At 39.8% G+C, this 20,006-nt stretch overlaps 1 pseudogene; it reads right to left on the reverse strand.

Annotated features, from left to right (window-relative positions):
- Positions 1-3,760: 3,760 nt before the first annotated feature.
- Positions 3,761-20,006, reverse strand: part of LOC143035660 (uncharacterized) — a 43,690-nt pseudogene continuing 27,444 nt past the window's right edge.

Consider the following 20,006-nt stretch of genomic DNA (forward strand, 5'->3'; position numbering starts at 1 on the left):
GACTCTCCTTTGAAAATGAAAATACTGAAAGAAAACTTACTTTTGATCTTGTCCATGTTCAAATGCTAACACAAACCCCAATTGCTTCTTTAACTCTCTTAAACTCGAGTTTGTGCAGAAAAGTAAACAAATCTAAAAAATATTAACCAAACTAGAACATATACTTGCCTCTATTCTACTGCTATCTTTATTTTTTTCGCCAATCTGACACCACTTTTAGGCTTAATAGTGTCTTAAATGATAGACGCACTTTATCATAGACGGCAAAATATGTGGTTCGTTTCAATAAGGAGGACGTTAATCCTAATCTTTCGGAAGTACTCATAACAAATGGACCACTCCGAAGAACTCTTCCATGTCGACCTGCACCAAGTTTCTTGGACCTTTTCCTTATTGAGGTGCGAAAACAACATTTAATTCACTTCTGTTTCACTTCCTCCCTTTGGAGAGGTACTTGCACCTCTATTCTGGTTGTCACCATGTTATATCTGTTAGCTTTGAGGTTGACGAGTTAGACACCTCGCCTTTGAGGACTGCTCAGTGGATCTAATAAAGGCTCCGTCTGACGAGTGTTTAACTCTTCAATCTTGTCGGCAACTGCCACTTTCATGAAAAAAAGCTTTGAGGTGCATTTACCCTCGGTTGCTGTGGCTGTTGAATACGTCAGTGGATCTAACCAATTGGCAACCTTTTTTCCCGATCGAAATGGAAAACGTACCTCCGTGCATGGTCTCTGGACAGCCAGTTTTAGCATTTCTCCTTTGCTGTGGCTGTAGACGATATAGGTTTACATTTCGTCCAGCTTTTTTCCCGATCGAAATGGAAATCCATGGTCCACGATACAAGAACTTTGTTACCAACAGAGTGATTAACGAAAGGAATAGATTCAGTAACCATTTAGTGAGCGGTGAAACAATAGATTGATTTAAGGGAGGATATTAGCTGTTGATCGTGAGTACAGCAAGTGACTCTAGACAGGTAGTTCTTAACCTTTTAATGCAGTGGCACAAAATCCTGTCCAGATCGACCATGGCGATCCATACCTTGGTAAACATTTTGTTTGATTTAAATTTCAAAATAACCGAAGATGTTGAGAATTTCTCATTAATTAAATCGTCCATGTCTCTATAATGATGTCCTTAGACTTTAACGATTTAGGCGTTCTAATACAGTAGTATTACATACATATGCCAAAGGCTTTTTCCCCCTACACGGGGGGTAGCCCAAAAGAAAAAGGCATAGAAACCACTCCCACCCATTCCATTTCCTATATATTCCACTCCCCTCTACCCTCCTCCTCCCTCTTATCTTGGCACCTCCTGGATGACGGGTCATCCCTGCATCCTGTCCACTGCCCTGGGTCAGAAGCAGCAAGACACTTATGATAATATTTTTGATGACCCAAGGGTTAAGAATCACTGCCTTTAGACCATGATGAACCACACCTGGTTGTCAATTTCCAGGGCATTTCTCCTGAATGAACTTTCTCCTCTTCTCATCAGCATTTTTTCCATTAATTTGGGTTTCTTGTATCTTCTTCCTGGAGCTCTGGTCTCCTCAACCATATTAGTTGAAGCCATCAAACAAACATACAATGATAAATGTTTTTATTTAACATATTACTTTTGGGAAATATAAAGATGTAGTCTGGAAAACCGCTTAACTGCATATACACACTAACAAACATAATGCAATAAAATGAATAAGTAGTTTGTACGACTTTTGTAACAAAAATTACAGATGTAATTTGACAAAGTTCAGAAAACCGTAACTCTAATTTTTTTGTAGATAGGCCTATATTTCTTCAAGTGAAACTTTGTGTTTATCTTAAGAACACAAGATGTATAGTAGTCCATAATTTCCCCCAAAACTATAAGTTAATTGTGAGGGGGCCAGAGGATAGGCTAAGCTTATCTCAATTATGTAATTGGTGAAATGTCGTAGAGAATTTGTTTATTTGTTTTGTTAGCATTTGTCTGTTTGCTTATCATTATTTACTTGATTCTCATTTATTATATGTTATATGTCAGTTCATTATTATTCACTATTTACCTGTATGTTTATCACTTAACTATACCTATGCATTTATTTATATATTTCATTTATCATTTATATTATTATGGTCTTATTTATTGATTTATTTATTTATCCATTTATTTATCATTATTATGATTTTTTTTCGCATCCGACCTAGATATGGACCAAAAGGTCTCCTGTCGGCATGCTCCTGCCTTTGTAATCATTTGAGACTTCACTAACTATCCCACTCACACGAAGAGGGAAGTGATAAGCCCATGGTAGGGCAAAGCTCTGTCAGTTGCAGCAAGCCGCTGTTCTATTAACCCGGTGTTTGGGTCGCCTCCCCGCCTGACCAGCGATACCGGGAACCAACGCTAGAAGCGGATCCCGGAAACCGAACTCAGGACCGCCTGCTCACGAGTTCGACACCGTATTCACTGGGCTACCGCGCGACACTGTCGTAGGATAAGGGATTGCCGCGCTGACTAATAACAAATTATTTGATTCGGTTGAAGGAGGCCCCCATAGTCGATAATGTTGAAAAAGGAGGTAGTCGGGTGTGATTAGGGAGTGTGTGGCACACCCTTTTGTGGGCCCTACTGGACGTGACTTGTAACAATTAACATACACAACAATGTACAAAAATGGTGAAGGTATTCAAAGGGTTATGCAGACAAGGTGCTTATATTAAGACAACAAGGATAGACTCGCAGTAATGGATTTGAATTTAACAAATTCAGATGTAAGAAGGAAATAGGCAAGAACTGTTTGACATGGGATAGACGTAGTAATCACGTAGTGAGAGTTGAAATTATCGTCTGTCTTAAAGTTAGATAGTTTTATGGATAGGGATGATAGATGGTATGAGACATGGAACTGCCTAGTGTAGGTATTATGGTCTCTTGCAGTCTCCTTCATTCTTGATATCTTTTTCAACTTAAGCGCGATAATCTCTTCACGGGCGGAAGCGCGGGCACGAGCATGTTCAAAGATATATAATTAATTATTGAATTTAAACGGAAGATTGTCCTTATGGATAGAAACGCAGGTGAATTGCCGGCGACGGAATACAATCGTTCGATTTATAAGTTGGCAACAATCAAATTTGAATTATGGTTTTGCTTGTTGCCTCCGTACAGTAGATCAAAATTAGTCGTAGCATGAAGTTAGGGCTGCAAATAAGTATTTCGGTGAACACAATTATTGTTTTCAAGTGTGACAAATTTTGTGAAAAGGCAAATATCCTGAAGTGCCGTCGGATTTTCTATACATTATTGGTTCCATGAATATTGTATGAAACTTCATGTTGGGTTTTATTATCGGTCTCACTGAAACTGAAACACTGTAAGCAAACCAATGAGAAAGGCTGATTTGAAATCAGACCGAAGTTTCATAAATCACCATTACCGTCGGGTTTTCTAGACTATGTTGGTTCCTTAACCCGTTCAACTCATGTCAGCCGCTTGTGTACGAAAAACCGGATATGGTAGGCCTCGCGCCGGCCCGTACATCCGAATATCATCTGATGCGGCTTGACCGCGCGAGGACTGACGTCATATTTTTCTGGTGTTTGATCAAGCATTTTGGTGTTTTATGCTTTTTTTGTTTTATTTGACCAAATGACAAGAATCTTGTCATCGGAGTTTAAAGGGTTAAAGATTGATTGTAGGAAACCTCACGTAGGCTTTCATCTGATGCCTCACCAAAACCGAAACACTACAAGCAAACCAATGAACTGAAGTCAAACCGAAGTTTCATAAATCACGATCTGAATAACTCTTTTCTTGTTTCTGAAGAGTGGCTGCCCCTCCATGGCCTCGAAGTCACTTGGCTGCCTCTGATCGGTCGAGTAGACTCCTTCGCCCAAGTGAAGGCGCAAGAATTCGGCCATCTTGGCGTCGTTGCGCCATTTTGGATCAATTTTCGAAAAGGCCTCCAGTTTGGACATTTGAATGGCGCTCCTTAGGTCCTGTAGAATGAAAAATATTGTGTTCGTGATAACAGGTTCCTAATTTGCTCATTCTCTTTCGATACATACGTACATAGAACTACAAAGTAATGTCGTAACACATTCGTAAAATTCAACAAGAACCCACTTTGTTGGATAAGAAGAAATAAAATAGATGATATCCATATATTTCAATCACGGACTGTGATCCACTGAAGAAGATCACAGTCTGTGATCGAAATATATGGATATCATCTATTTAATTTCTTCTTATCCAACAAAGTGGATTCTTGTTGAATACGTACATATATTCATGTGTAAGACCATTAGAAAGATCGGTTCAATCGAAGGTGAAAGATGAGAGATGTGACGTAGGATAAGAGAAGAAATAATATATATGCGTGAGAGAAAAAATGGTTCAATAAAAGGTGAGAGACAGCTAAAAAGAACGAGTTGTGACATAGGATAAGAGAAGAAACGATATGCGTGAGAGAAAAAATGGTTCAATAAAAGATGAGAGACAGCTAAAAAGAACGAGTTGTGACATAGGATGAGAGGAGAAATAATATACATGCGCGAGAGGGAAAATGGTTCAATAAAAGGTGAGAGACAGCTAAAAAGAACGAGTTGTGATATAGGATAAGAGAGGAAACAATGTACATGCGTGAGAAAAAATGGTTCAATAAAAGATGAGAGACAGCTGAAAAGAACGAGTTGTGACATAGGATGAGAGGAGAAATAATATACATGCGTGAGAGAAAAAATGGTTCAATAAAAGGTGAGAGACAGCTAAAAAGAACGAGTTGTGATATAGGATAAGAAAAGTAACAATAGAACACAGAATACAAAAAAGCTTGAAATGAATATGCGAAAATTCGTAGAGCAACATACATGCGTGAGAGAAAAAATGGTTCAATAAAAGGTGATAGACAGCTGAAAAGAAGGAGATGTGGCATAGGATAAGCAAAGAAACAATAGAACACAGAAAGAATACAAGAAAGCTTGAAATGAATATGCGAAAATTCGTTTAGAAACATACATGCGTGAGAGAAAAATTATTTAATAAATGGTGAGAGAGAACTAAAGAAGAGATGTGACACAAGAGAATAGAACAAAGGAAGAATACAAAACTTTTAAATGAATATACGAGAATCCGTAGAGAGCAAGAAAGAAACTTAGAAAAATATGTAATTGATAAATATGAAGACGAACCTAAACTGTCATAAAAATTTACCAAGATAAACTCGGGTACAGAGAAGGAGTCAGTCACAAAACTAAAAGTAGAAAGTTCTATAAAAATGCAATAAGAATAAACTTAGATAATAAATTTTTGAAGGAGTATTTACCAAGGAAAGTAACTTTGTTGAGAAAGAAGAGAATAGGAATGATGTGCCAAGTGATATGAGAAGGGAATGAGGAAAGCGTACATATTACAAAAGCCCTTAGATGTAAGGAAATCCCCTGGGCCTGACGGGATCTAAAACAGGATTCTTAACTTCCTCACGTTGCGCCAAACAATTCCCACAGACCTAACCTAACCTAACCTAACTTCGTAGACTACCTTCAGGAGTATTTACAAAGGAAAGTAACTTTGTTGAGAAAGAAGAGAATGGGAATGATGTGCTAAGTGATACAAGAGGGAAATGAAGAAAGCGTACAAATTACAAGAGCCCTTATATGTAAGGAAATCCCTTGGGCATGACGGGATCTAAAACAGGATTCTTAACCTCTTCATGTTGCGTCAAGCAACTCCCACAGACCTAACCTAACTTAACCTAACTTCGTAGGCTACCTTCAGGTCCTTCATGAGGTGGACATCGATGCTGATATCTCCCGCTTGCTCTCCAAGACGCTTCAGGTGATCCGCAAGAGGACCCGAGAGTTCATGCAAGCGTCCGCTCAGCTCCTACAGAGGGTTAAAAGATGCATAATTATTTATGCTCTTCTACTCCTGTTAAATCATATTAGTTTTTCCAGTCATAGAAATGTTTAATGGCAGTGTCGAGTTAGAAGACCTCGCACTGATAATAATAAGAGTATGTTAACAATTTAGATAATCGAGAAATTATATAGTAAGGTAGTCTGTGTACTTGACAAGGCTTCAACAAGCGAAACGTTACACCTTTAATTAAGGTTCCATCCTCATATGTTTTCTACTTTTACTATTCCTTCTTCAGTTGCCATTCGAAACCATGCACGGGTTCCTCTGTCTTCGGTCAGACGTGAATTTCCAAGAGGATCAAAAACATCCACCGACTTATGCAACTCTTGTTTTCCCCGTGCTAAGGTTATTCTTGATTTGTGTAACTTACTTCAGTACTGCCTTATGCAACTCTGTTTCCGCTGTGCTAAGGTTATTCTTGACCTGTGTAACTCACTTCAGTTCTGCTTACGCTGACCTAAGATTATTCTTGAATGTATTGAAGAACTTATGTCTGAGACTTCCGATGCGTACCTTCATCTGTTGCCAGCTCTCGGCGTACTGTCGCCGAACAAGTTCGATGATTGTCGAAGTCAGGGCCAAACCGATGAGTATATACAGGTTACAGACAAGCATGAACTCAGTCCGGGCTGCAGAAAATAGCAAAGAAGAGTTTAATGAAACTTATCACATTTAGAGGAAAAAAAAAAAAAAAATATGCGCTGGGTGCATCCACATTGACCGTGGGCACTGAATGAATTATTTATTAGATTTAATTTCGCGAATTCACCCTATCAGAAGGCAAGGATGGTGCCCTTAACAGAGGACTTTATAGCGTGGAATTTAATGAATCATGCCCGTGGTCCAACTCGCTGGCGGCAGTGTTCGAACCTTCGCATCAATTAGCGACGCTCTCACCCAATCTGCTAGTGGGTATAACTTAGATAATTAATACAACCCTATACCATGTATCATATATGTATGATATAATTATGCCCCCCCCTATAGAAACTCTTGTCCCCCTACATAAAATTGTCCCTCCTACAAAAAATTCTGCCACCCTACAAACATTTTCTCCCTACAAAAACCCTGCCCCCCTAAAAAGAATCCTGCCCCGCTACAAAAGTTCCTACCCCTCCTACAAAAGTTCCTACGCCTCCTACAAAAGTTCCTACCCCTCCTACAAAAGTTCCTACCCCTCCTACAAAAGTTCCTACCCCTCCTACAAAAGTTCCTACCCCTCCTACAAAAGTTCCTACCCCTCCTACAAAAGTTCCTACCCCTCCTACAAAAGTTCCTACGCCTCCTACAAAAGTTCCTACCCCTCCTACAAAAGTTCCTACCCCTCCTACAAAAGTTCCTACCCCTCCTACAAAAGTTCCTACCCCTCCTACGACAAAAGTTCCTACCCCTCCTACAAAAGTTCCTACGCCTCCTACAAAAGTTTCTATCCCCATACAAAAGCTCCTTTCCCCATACAAAAGCTCCTATCCCCATACAAAAGATTCTTCCCCATACAAAAGATCCTGCCTCCCTGGAGAAACTCCTGCATCCCTACAACATCTCCTATGGACGCCCTGTTCCGTTCCTTTCCTTTGCAGACACATCCAGCACAGTCCCGAGGAATTTGCTGCAAGTGGGACGGCATATCATGAATTGAATCTAACCATGAAAAAAAAAAAAAAAAAAAAAAAAAAATATATATATATATATATATATATATATATATACATTATATAGATATATGTATATATATATATATATATATATATATATATATATATATATATATAATACATACATATATAAGGTAACCGCATAGTGACAGAGGAATCGAAACTCATGTAGAGATGCAGACAACCATGCAGGTAGAATGATTGAAAAGAGGAGAAAAGGACAGTCGTATACAAAAGTACACGCACTGGCAAAAACACAGGCGGAGGTACAGACAACCGTAATATATAAATAAACGAATAGATAAATAATGAGGAAGGAAATGGGGTAGATAAATAAACAAGTAACTGAGTAAGTGAATATATTATTGAATAATATAAATAAATAAATAACGAATAAATAAAGTGAGACTCAGTGCAATAAATAATAAAAGAATAAATAAAGTGAGACTCAGTACAATAAATGAATAAATAAATGAATAAATAAAATGGGGCTCAATACAATAAATAATAAATGAATAAATAAAGTGGGACTCGTTACAATAAATAATAAATAAATGAATAAATAAAGTGGGACTCTGTACAATAAAAATAAATGAATAAATAAAATGAGAATCAGTGCAATAAATAATAAATATATGAATAAATGAAGTGGGACTCGGTACAATAAATAATAAATGGATAAAGTGGGACTCGGTACAATAAATAATAAACAAATGAATAGATAAAGTGGGACTCTGTACAATAAATAATAAATGAATAAATAAAGTGGCACAGTACAAAAAATAATAGATAAATTAATAAATAAAATGGGACTCGGTACAATAAATAATAAATAAATGAATAAATAAAGTGGGAATCAGTACAATAAATAATAAATGAATAAAGTGCGACTCAGTACAATAAATGATAAATAAATGAATAAATAAAGTGGGACTCGGTACAATAAATGATAAATGAATAAATAAAGTGGGACTCGGTACAATAAATGATAAATGAATAAATAAAGTGGGGCTCGGTACAATAAATAATAAATAAATTTATAAATAAAATGGGACTCAGTACAATAAATAATAAATAAATGAATAAATAAAGTGAGACTCAGTACAATAAATAATAAATAAATGAATAAATAAAGTGGGATTCAGTACAATAAATAATAAATAAATGAATAAATAAAGTGGGCCTCAGTACAATAAATGATAAATGAATAAATAAAGTGGGACTCGGTACAATAAATGATAAATAAATGAATAAATAAAGTGGGACTCAGTACAATAAATAATAAATAAATTGATAAATAAAATGGGACTCAGTACAATAAATAATAAATAAATGAATAAAAGTGAGACTCAGTACAATAAATAATAAATAAATGAATAAATAAAGTGAGATTCAGTACAATAAATGATAAATAAATGAATAAATAAAGTGGGCCTCAGTACAATAAATAATAAATAAATGAATGAATAAAGTGGGACTCAGTACAATAAATAATAAATAAATGAATAAATAAAATGGGACTCAGTACAATAAATGATAAATGAATAATAAATAAAATGAGACTCAGTACAATAAATAATAAATGAATAAATAAATTGGGACTCAGTACAATAAATGATAAACAAATGAATAGATAAAGTGAGACTTGGTACAATAAATTATAAATAAATGAATGAATAAAGTGGGACTCAGTACCTGGTACGAGATCGCCCAGGCCAATGGTTGTCATGGTGATGAAACAGAAGTAGAAGGCTTCGAAGAAAGTCCAGTCCTCCCATTGGATGAAAACGACGCCTCCCACAGCGATGTAGAGCAAGAGCGCAAGGACGGCACCCAGAACCACGAGACCCCTCGAGTTCAGCTTCCCGCCAGCTTTCTGAGTGACCTGTAAAGGGGTTAACACACTGGGATATTTTTCCTTCAACGTCCTACCTCCAACCACCATCTGAATAACTAGAATATGACTTCACTTATAGTAGAAGTCTAGACTTCTCCAAGAACATTTCAATGACGAGATGAAGCATTTTAAGAAGTCCTCGGGTAAAATTTCAGAAGCACGTAAACACGTATTTTTAACTTGAAACTAGCTTTTAACCTAACCAAACCTTACCTAACCTGGTCAAACCTAACGTAGCCTAACCTAATCTGACAACTGCCTAAACTAACCTAACTTACCCTAACCCAACCATTCCATAGAAATAGATCTTTTAACTACCTAAACTAACCTAAGTTACCATAACTTAACCTAACCCAACCATTCCATAGAAATACATCTTAAAAAAAAAAAAAAAAAAAATGTTTTTGTGTTACTGTAGCTGAGAGCCAGTTCTCGTCCCTTCGCCCTCACCTGAAAGGGTCCGCAGTGCCTCAGTTCCTTCCGGAGACGGCCGAAGAGGGCGGACACCATGTTGGCGAAGAGCTTCCCGAGGTCTGCAATGACGGTGAGCGTGATCGGGATGCCCACGAAGCCGTAAAGGATGCAGAAGACGCGTCCGGCCACCGTGACTGGCGCCATGTTACCGTATCCTGTCGCCGTCGGAGGAAGGACAAGAGGAGATGAGGTCTGAGAACGAGCCCGCGTGAGCGAGCGAGGTTAGGAGAGCACACCTGCTGCAGGGTGAGCATAAGGCCTTGTTCACACTAGCGGTTCGAACCGCGCAGAAACCGCGGCGGCACTGCAGTCAAGGAAAATTGTATGGTTATGTATGAACACCTTCATTGACTTACATTGTAATTGAACCACCGCAATGAAAAAGAGTATTCCACTTTAATGAAAGGGTTAGTGTAGACATTGAACTTGTGTTTAGCAAAGATTAATGGTCGTGCATTTTGTCTGCCTCCTCCATCGAGTTGCACGGGAAGTCCCTCATCCTTATACTAATGAAAGAATTCCTGTTCATATCGATCTAAATCGGCCTGGAAACCTGAAATCCCTCATAGGGACACGCTTCCAGCCCCCAATTGGCCGAGTGGTGACATCATGGCAACGGAAACGACTGATTAGCCGAGAGCGGTGATGTCACTGCAACGGAGACGACTGATTAGCTGAAGGCGTCTACGAGTGAAGCGAGCTCCCCCGAAGGGCCGAGCCCCGCGTAGCTGAGTCGGGTGCAGCCCGTTGCTCGTTGAAAAAAAAAAAAAAAAAAATGAGAAGAATGGAGAACTGACTTTGGACGGATTGCATTAAGTGATCTTTGCCATCCGCTACACTGCGATCATATCTCCGGCGGGGACAGATGAACTCTGCTTACCGATGGTGGTGATCACGGTCGAGGCGAAGAAGACGCTCTCGATGTAGTTCCATTGGTAACGATACGTCTGGTCCAGCGCCGAGACACCTGCCCCAACAGCAGTTTCCAACGCTCTCTCGTACTCCGCCAGCGCGGCTTCGAGGCTCTTCTGACGACAGAAACGTCAGTTATGGCAAGGATGAGAATAATGCCTCCGCTTGTTTGATAGACATGTGAATATCATATATGTTTGGTCAAGTGAATGCAAAAAGAATGGATATGCTGGTCGCTGAGGATACCGCGGTGGCAATGGTGTTGATGAAGAAGTGAGAAGAAAAGAGTTTAGAGAGAAGGAAAGTTGAAGAAAAGATGTATAACGATTCTTAGCATGGGGAAAAAGGGGTGGAAGCTTAGAGGGGGTTTAAACAGTGTAACATTTCGTCGAACGCGGTTCGACAGACACGTGTTTAAAGTGATGTGTGAACGGGGTATTTGGTTGTCGAACCGCGTTCGACGAACCGTCAGTACGTGTAAACCCCGTCTTAAGTGCGAGAGGAAATGTTAGGAACAATACATAGTTGGAGGCAGGAGAGAGTAATGTGAGAATTACAAAAGAATCAAGTGTTAGGAGCTGCTCCTGTGTGTGCAAATGCAGAGAGGAATTGACGGAAGTGACAGAAGAAATGTGAGGAAATAGAAGTGAACATGGTGAAATGCTAGGAGGAAGAGGAGAAAGAAGAGTAAGAGGAGGAGGCAGGAGAGAGTAATGTGAGAATTACAAAAGAATCAAGTGTTAGGAGCTGCTCCTGTGTGTGCAAATGCAGAGAGGAATTGACGGAAGTGACAGAAGAAAGATGAGGAAATGGACGTGAACGTGGTGAGGTGCTAGGAGGAAGAGGAGAAAGAAGAGTAAGAGGAGGAGGCGGAGGAGGAGCAAGAATAGGTGAAGGAGGAGGTGCAGGAGAAGAAATAGGAGAAGCAAGAATAGGCGGAGAAGAAGAGGAAGTGGTAAAGGAAGAGAAAGAGGAATAGGAGGAAGGGGAGGAGGAGGTAAAAGAAGGAGAAAGAGGAATAGGAGGAGGGGTAGGAGGAGGAGAAAGAGGAATGGGAGGCGTGGGGGAGGAGGAGGAGGGAGCAGAGGAAGAGCAGGAGGAATTATTTTTTTTTTAGAAAAAGGCAATTGAGGGAAAGAGAGAAGAAGAGGGAAAGGGATATTGTGACCATTCTGCGGTGAGATGCACACAAAGTTAAAACTCCCAATCACCATGCATTGACCCATTGCCTCACTCTAAAGGTGACGGCACGCTAGGCTAGCATGCTACTTGCTTTTGGTGCTTCGTATGAGTAGAAACGACTTCGGTTACAATATTCTAGATTTCCGTGAAAACACCTAGATAATGTGTCAAACATTTGTATAAGTTTAAATTCTCTTTGTTCGTCATTCAGCTTTTCACTATATGACGCAAGATTAATTGGATTTTCAAAAATTTGAAAAACAGAAGATCGTCACCGAAGTAGTTCCAGCTCAAACGAAGTAGCAAATCCAAGTAGCATGCTAGCGACAAACGCCTAGTGTGCCGCCACTGGCAACAAGAAATCTTCCCATTACCTCGTACTCCAAGGGCGACCTAGGTCTGCCCCAGATGACGCCGCCGGCCGTCGTGATCGAGTTGTTGGCTAAGAACTTGAGGAAAGCGGCCCGCTTCTCCTTCAGGATGCTGAGAGCCTCTTTCTGGCTGGACACTTCGGCTGGGTGCTCGAGCGCCTGGAATATCTGCGGATAGGAACCCAAATCAGCAACATCCCTTGCGTTGAGGTCGAAGAACAGTGTTTCCCAACCTTTCTTCAGGCGACCCCAATATAATCCTTATGATATGACTGCAACCCCACTAATCTATTTGTATATGTGTTAATACCGGGTGTCCAGAAAGTCTACACACAGAATGATTGGATGTTTTTTATTTATAGAAATTAATATAAGTTTTTACATCTTTTTCTTGGGTATGCTAAAGGAGAAAGTGTACTCAGTAGAAATAACAAACTTAATGGACTTGACTCAGCGAAATAGGGACGAATGTGCCAAAATTGAAGGTCACGAAATTTGATTGCATCAAATTCATGAAAAATTTGTAAAACGCATTAATATCTGCATTGCAAATGATGGAAAACATATTGAAGATGTTATTTGAATAAAAATTAAAGATTATAAATAAAGTGTTATAAGTTTTTACCTATTAGTCCAGACTTTATGGACACCCTGTATATATGACCAGTTGTTAACTGTAAAAAGTAGGGGAAAAGGATAATAGATATATATGTAAGAAAGGTAATGTAAGGTTATAAAAGACGAAGTTAACATAATTGAATTTTAATATTTTGCAAAAAAAAAAAAAAAAAAAAAATAGCATACAAGATGTCTTGGCAACACCATGAAAAACGCTAGACGACCCCAGGGTTGGGAACCAGTGTTATAGAACAATGAAGGCTCGTAGGCCGAGCGGGTTAGAGCGTCGCTACTTGCGGCGGAGGTCGAGGTGCCAGCGAGTTGGACCAAGGTCATGGTTCATTAGATTCCACGCTGCAAAGTCCTCTATGAGGGGCACCGTCATAGCCTCCTGATAAGGGGAGTTCCTAACATCAAATACACTAATCACCATCAGAACTTCAAGTTCCCCCAAATACATAGTAATGTCCAAATCTAGACTGATAATGATAAGGAAGTTTGTAGGCCCAGTAACAAATACGATAACGAAAGCAACAGCACAAATATAAGTACAATATATTGTTCTGTAGAACTACTTTAATAGAAAGACTGTATAAAATACCCAGCACTCCGTTTACTGTACAGTATATCATAAATTCTCCGATCTCCTCAATCTCGTTTTTCTGTAGACGTTTGCTCACTACTCCTCTTTCTTCTCTTTCCCCTACTTCACCTCTTTCTACTCCTCCTCCTCCTCCTACTCCTACTCCCCTTTTTCCTTTCTCCATCCCTTTCTCCACCTCGTTCTCTTCCCTCTCCTATTTCTATTCCTCTCCCTCTTTCTCCTCTCCCTCCTCTTTCTGTTCTTCCATCCTCTCTGTCTCTCTCTCCTCCACTTTCTCCTCTTCCACCTCTCCCTCTTCTTCCTTCTCCGTTCCTACGCTTCCTTCTCTTCCACCTCTCCTCCTCCTCTTCCACCTCTCCTCTTTCTCCTCTTCCTCCTCCTTCGCCTCCCGCTCTTCCTCCACTTCTGCCTCTCCTTCCGCTTCCCAGATCTCATAATCCGAGAAATACCCGCAAGCCGCAGAGCCCAAACAGATGACGACGTTTATAGTCGTCTCCCCAGCCGCAGTATTCGAGAGTATACACGCGGCTCCGTACCCGCAGGGGCGCGAGGAAATTCCGCGTATTACTGAGTGTAAACATGTGGACAGTCTTTTGTCTGCGTATGATTTAGTCCAGGACAAGAAAAATATAATGAGAGAAAAAGGCTCCACATGTATATTATAGAGTGAAAATTGTCTGCGTTGTCATTCCGGTATAGTTTTGCTCTCCGTCCTATGGAATGGATATTAATTTTCCAGAAGTAGTACAGAGGAGAAAGACAAAAATTACACAAAGGCTTAGAAATTTATCATACGAAGATAGGCTTAGACATCTTAACTTACACTCTCTGGAAAGACGTAGAGTTTTGGGTAATCTAATAGTTATTCAAATGGGTCATCAAAACAAGACAGCAGGGTAGGACTCGTCGTAATAAATTTAAATTGAAAAAAAATATATGTTTAAGAAGGAAATATGCAAGAACTGGTTTACCTATAGAGTGGTTAACGAATGAAATAGATTTAGTAACTATGTAGTAAAGGTAGTGTGATATAGGCAGGTACGTGTAATAATAATCATGCTTCCTTCAGGGAGTTCTTGAAGAGGTTAGATGGCCTTTACACGGTCTAACGATCCGTCGAACGCGGTTCGACAGACACGTGTTTAAAGCGATGTGTGAACGTGTGAACGGGGTATTTGGTTGTCGAACACGTTGGTTAAACCCCAAATACCTCGTTAGACAGTGTAAACCCCCTCTTATGGTCATTATAACGAGTTGTAGTAGTAACATAACCTTACCTAATCTAACCTTACCATACTTAACCTAACGTAACCTAACCTAACCGGGCCAATCAAACGGGAATAACTATTTTGAGGTGACACCTTGAAGATCTACAGTTCTCGATGTCATACACAATCCAAGAATTCACCCGCATTTGTCTACCCAAGGACTATTACGCTTTGTCAATGAATGAGCTTCCGGGTTGCAGCAGTCAACGCTGGCAACTCAATTGATTCCAAGCGTCCTTCTATTATGCTTTGTCAATTATTGAACTTGTAGGTTGCAGCAGTCAACGCTGGCAACTCAATTAATTCCAAGCGTCCTTCTATTATGCTTTGTCAATTATTGAACTTGTAGGTTGCAGCAGTTAACGCTGGCAACTCAATTGATTCCAAACGTCCTTCTTTGGTGATTTTTCTTTGGTCACAGTGTGACTGTTTCGCAAGGGTAGGTGACGATGTTGAAACAATATAAGATAAAGTTTGATAACTGGAGGTATAGAGACGGGACCCCATGAATATAGCCCCCCGACACACATTCCGTAATCTGCTAGGTATTTAGGTCAATACTATTCCACTAGATCTGAATTGCCAAGCTGGGCGTTGGTCAGAGATTTATGAAATGTGATGACGTGAAATGTGTTGATCATAGAATTAAGTATATATCTTACAGTGCACCCAAGTAAAAAGTGAGGCTGGTCTTAGAAGATAATATTAGATTTCTTGTGGGATTATTCAGCCAGCACTGAATTCTTCGACCTGTTCAAATAAGTCCGTGACCTGAGTCGTTTCTGTGACGACCCCCCACCCCCACCCCCACCCCTCCCCCTGGGTCAGCCCAGGTCAGTACACTGCTGACCTTGGAGACTTGTCACAGTTTGCATGTCAGTTCGTGTTTGGTTTAAGCTTATGCTATGTCATCTATGTCATTCTAGCAGTTGAAATATCTGTATGGAAGACATCTTTTGATTTTTATTCGTTTATCTAATTATTATTATTATTATTATTACTTATTATTATCATTATTATTATTATCATTATTATTATTGTTATTGTTGTTGTTGTTGTTGTTATTGTTGTTGTTGTCATTATGGTTGTTGTCATCATGGTTGTTGTCATCATGGTTGTCTTTATGGTTGTTGTCATTATTATCGTTGTCATTGTCGTCATCATCATCGTCATCACCATCAGCATCACCCACCATCACCACCACCACCACCACCAATCAGTTTCTTCCCATGACCTCATTGCGGTCTTCTCTATCAAACTCTTCGAACGCTCTCTTCGTTGATTTGAACATCGCATTCAAATCACCTCCTGAATCCTGACAGTGACAGATCGTGCATTAATCCGACCTAATGGTCCCCGTTGTAGTAAACGGGAAAGGAACAACATTTTTTGGTTCCTGTCCTTTACTTTTCACCTACCACGCCCAGTTGGACCTACCACGTGTTGGACTCGTGATCGACAGCTATTTCCCTCCCGGAAGAGAGCTCATATATGACCAATCTATGGGTAATGATGTGACCTTACACGCGCACACACGCACACACATAGCTGAACTCCCCGTCCACGAGAGTTGAGGTAACGACTCGCAGCGCAGCGATTCTGAAATTATTTTAGCCCTGGAAGGGATTCGAACACAGTCCACCGTAGTGGCGGCCGGGAACTCTACCACTGCGCCATCAAGTTTGTGTGTGTGTGTTTGTGTGTGTGTGTGTGTGTGCGCGCGCGCGTTTATTTACCTAGTTGTATTTTACGGGAAGGGTAGCTACGCTCGTAAGGTCCCACCTTTTATTATTATTCGTTTATATGCTTATTTATTTTTGTAGGTGGAGTATGGCCCAAGGAACATTACATTGATTTTTGGTAGTGATCCGTTTCATAAATTATATCTGGGAATGTGTTTGCCTGTCTGTCTGTTGGCAGCTTTACATAACAAGTCATGGATTCTTATTTATTTAATTTATTTATTTTTAGTGGTGGCTTATAAACAAAGTGACACTTCAGTACATCTCAGCCGTCATATGAATCGTGATTTTCGTAGATTCTCTTCATTGTTTTATCTTTCTCCTTCATCTTTTGGCGGCGGTTTGCTCGGGTTTTATTTATTTATTTATTTATTTATTTTTTACTTTATCTTTATTTATTTATTTATTTGTTTGTTTATTTTTATCTGCACCCACTAAACAGTAAGAACTTGGAATGTAAAAGGCTGGAGAAGAGTCGCACATAATGGATATAAATTGGACAGATTTATATTTAAGAAGGAAAGAGACAAAAACTGGTCTACCAATAGATTGTTCAACGAATGGAATGGAATAGACTAGGTAACAATGTAGTGAGTATTGAAATAATTGGCTGTTTTAAGAGGTGATTGGATAACTTTATGGATGGGGATGACAGGTGGTAACGGACATGGAACTGCCTAGTGTAGGCCTTATGGTCTCTTGCAGTCTCCTTCATTTTTATGTCCTTATAGAAAATATATAATTTTGAATGAAAGTTAGGGTATTAAAGATTAAGTTGGGATTTTGTTGGGTTTTTGTAGATCCAGTACCTTCGGCGACCCACTACCTGAGCGAATGACAAGCTAAAACATGACGAGTTAAACACCATATGAGGACGGAACGGAGCCTTTATTTGTATGACGGTTCGCTTATTACAGCTTTTTCAAGTACCAATATGCGAAACGTCGTACAAATAAAGGCTCCGTCCTCATACGGTTTTTAACTCGTCAGTCTTGTCGGCAACTGCTACTTTCATGAAAAGCTAAACCATCCCATTTTATCTTTGCACAGTGTGTGTCTTCCATAAACGCCACCACACAGGTTCAAACCAATCCTTTGGGAGTGGCATTTCACACACACACACACACACACACACACACACACACACACACACACACACACACACACACACACACACACACACACCAAAAAAAAAGAAAAAAAAAAAAGTGATCTACTGGCTCCAGAGGTCCTAGGTCAAGCAGGTGTTTTTAGAGGTCACAGGTCACTCCCGTGTTTGTAGAGGTCACACGCAGGTCACCGGCGGGTTATCGCTAATCAGCGAGCCCTTCGAGCGATGGAACAGGTGCGTGGTTTCCATCGCGGCCATCAGCTAAGTTTGTAATCTCCTTTCAAATCTCTCCTTGTTGGCTGACAATCGTGAATCAAAATTTTGCGTTTTGTGCACCCACCCATGATATTAACAGAAAAAAAAAATCAATAGAAATAATATATGTTGCGAGTTTTTGTGCACCTCTTCATTTTTTCACCGAGCAATTGTCCTACATTTTTTTTTTGTGTACCGATGATATAAACTGGAAAATGAAAGAAAAGGCATAAAAGCAATATTATGAGTGTTCACCGCTCCTCCGAAGAGCAATTGTCCTACATTCAGCCCAATCCGCGGGCCAAATTCATTGACATCAACTGATGATACCAATGTGTTAGAATAATGGGGTCACATGAAGAATTGTCACCCCAGAACGCCCTCATGAAGAATCGTCACCCCATGAGATCCCACCTGGAGAACTGTCACCCCATACGCCGAATATCAACCGTGGAATAAAGATTAGGTTAAGTTAGATTAGGTTAGGTTAAATTATGTTACGTTACGTTTGTGATTCCTCTTGAAGTTCCTCCAAAATAAGCTGCATCACATCCACCACAAGGAATCTTGTAAACCACGCTCTTTTCATTTTTCTCTCCCGTGTGTTGGTTACTGGATAAAATGTCCCTTGTTTTCTGTCCTGAGGAGTGTACGACTTCCATCCCTATTCTCGCGAGAAATTTGGAAATTAATTCACCTCTTGAGGAATAAGGAACTACTAAAAAATCTTTCTCTTTCCTCTGTTCTTCTGTAACTGTGTTTTTTCTTCTCTATATTTGTTTGGCTTTATTTTTCAGTTTTTGTATGAGACCCGGTGGATATTTTAGGCGGCTGAACGTCTCTGTAATGTGTTTACATTCGTCATGTAAAAATTCTTCGCTACAAATTCTAAATACTCTAAGGAAAAAGCCAATTATTATGCCATATTTCGTTCTTGTGTCGTGTCGTGATAAGTAATGAATAAAAAGATTATACGAACACAAGAACGACATGCGACACCACAGGACATCTAATTCGTTAGTAGTACACGCTACACAACACGGACATATGCCTAATTGGAACAACACCAAAATCCTACACTCCGGTATAAAAAAGACGACAAGAAAACTATCGAAGCTGCATATATCAATACTTTTAAATCAACCAATCATAGGGAAGGGTTTGTAAATTTAGCACACGCAACAGCAAGATTAATCATCGAGGGGGCACAAACGGCGAACTCTATCCCAAGGCGACCTGTGAGATGACTCGCCTAGTATATAGACAATGTGTTTCAATTTGCCTGTACCATTATCTCTCTGAAGAAGACTTTGTCGAAACGTTAGAGAATAAAGTACTTCTGCTCCTTCCTGGACTTTACCTATACCACTCTTGCCATACATTTTTGTTTTCTCTTGTCAGTGGACTCAGGATGGCTGATTTGATATATATATAAACCTTTTTGTGTATTCGCTGAATTATAGTGTACTAATTGTTTATGCGTCCTGCGATCGTCATTCCGTGATTTGGTCCGCTGTGGAAAAACTTTAGTAATCCCTGCCCTACACTGACACAACCACATCTTTGCAATGAGTCCTGGGCTGGACATTTTCATGTAGCGATTTCACTGAGTGAATTCTGTGACGGTCATTGCTCACCCACGCTCTATCTACCGTCGTATTTTCTTTCCTCCCACGTTATCTGCGTCCTCTCTTAATCCCTTTTCTTATCTCTCTAATTCGCCCTGATGGCCCCTCCCTCCCTTATCGTCCTCAGAGTCTCCCGAGGGTCGGGCCATGATCGACTTTGTTCTGGCGAGCTTGGACTAGAGTAGGCTAGTGGTTCTCTGTCTTTTTCATTCCATCCCCACTCCCCCCTTCATCAGTTGTCAATATTTGTGTGGCTCTAGTTCATTTTCCTCCCAGTTCACACACACACACACACAAAGTTTTCCACATAGAGTGGTGGGCACTTGGAACAAACTGGACGAAAATATAGTATGTGCAAAAACCATTCATGAATTTAAGAG

This window comes from Oratosquilla oratoria, chromosome 19 (genome assembly GCF_046742065.1).
Source record: "Oratosquilla oratoria isolate Oo_2021 chromosome 19, ASM4674206v1, whole genome shotgun sequence".
In the NCBI taxonomy this organism is placed as follows: Eukaryota; Metazoa; Arthropoda; class Malacostraca; order Stomatopoda; family Squillidae; genus Oratosquilla; species Oratosquilla oratoria.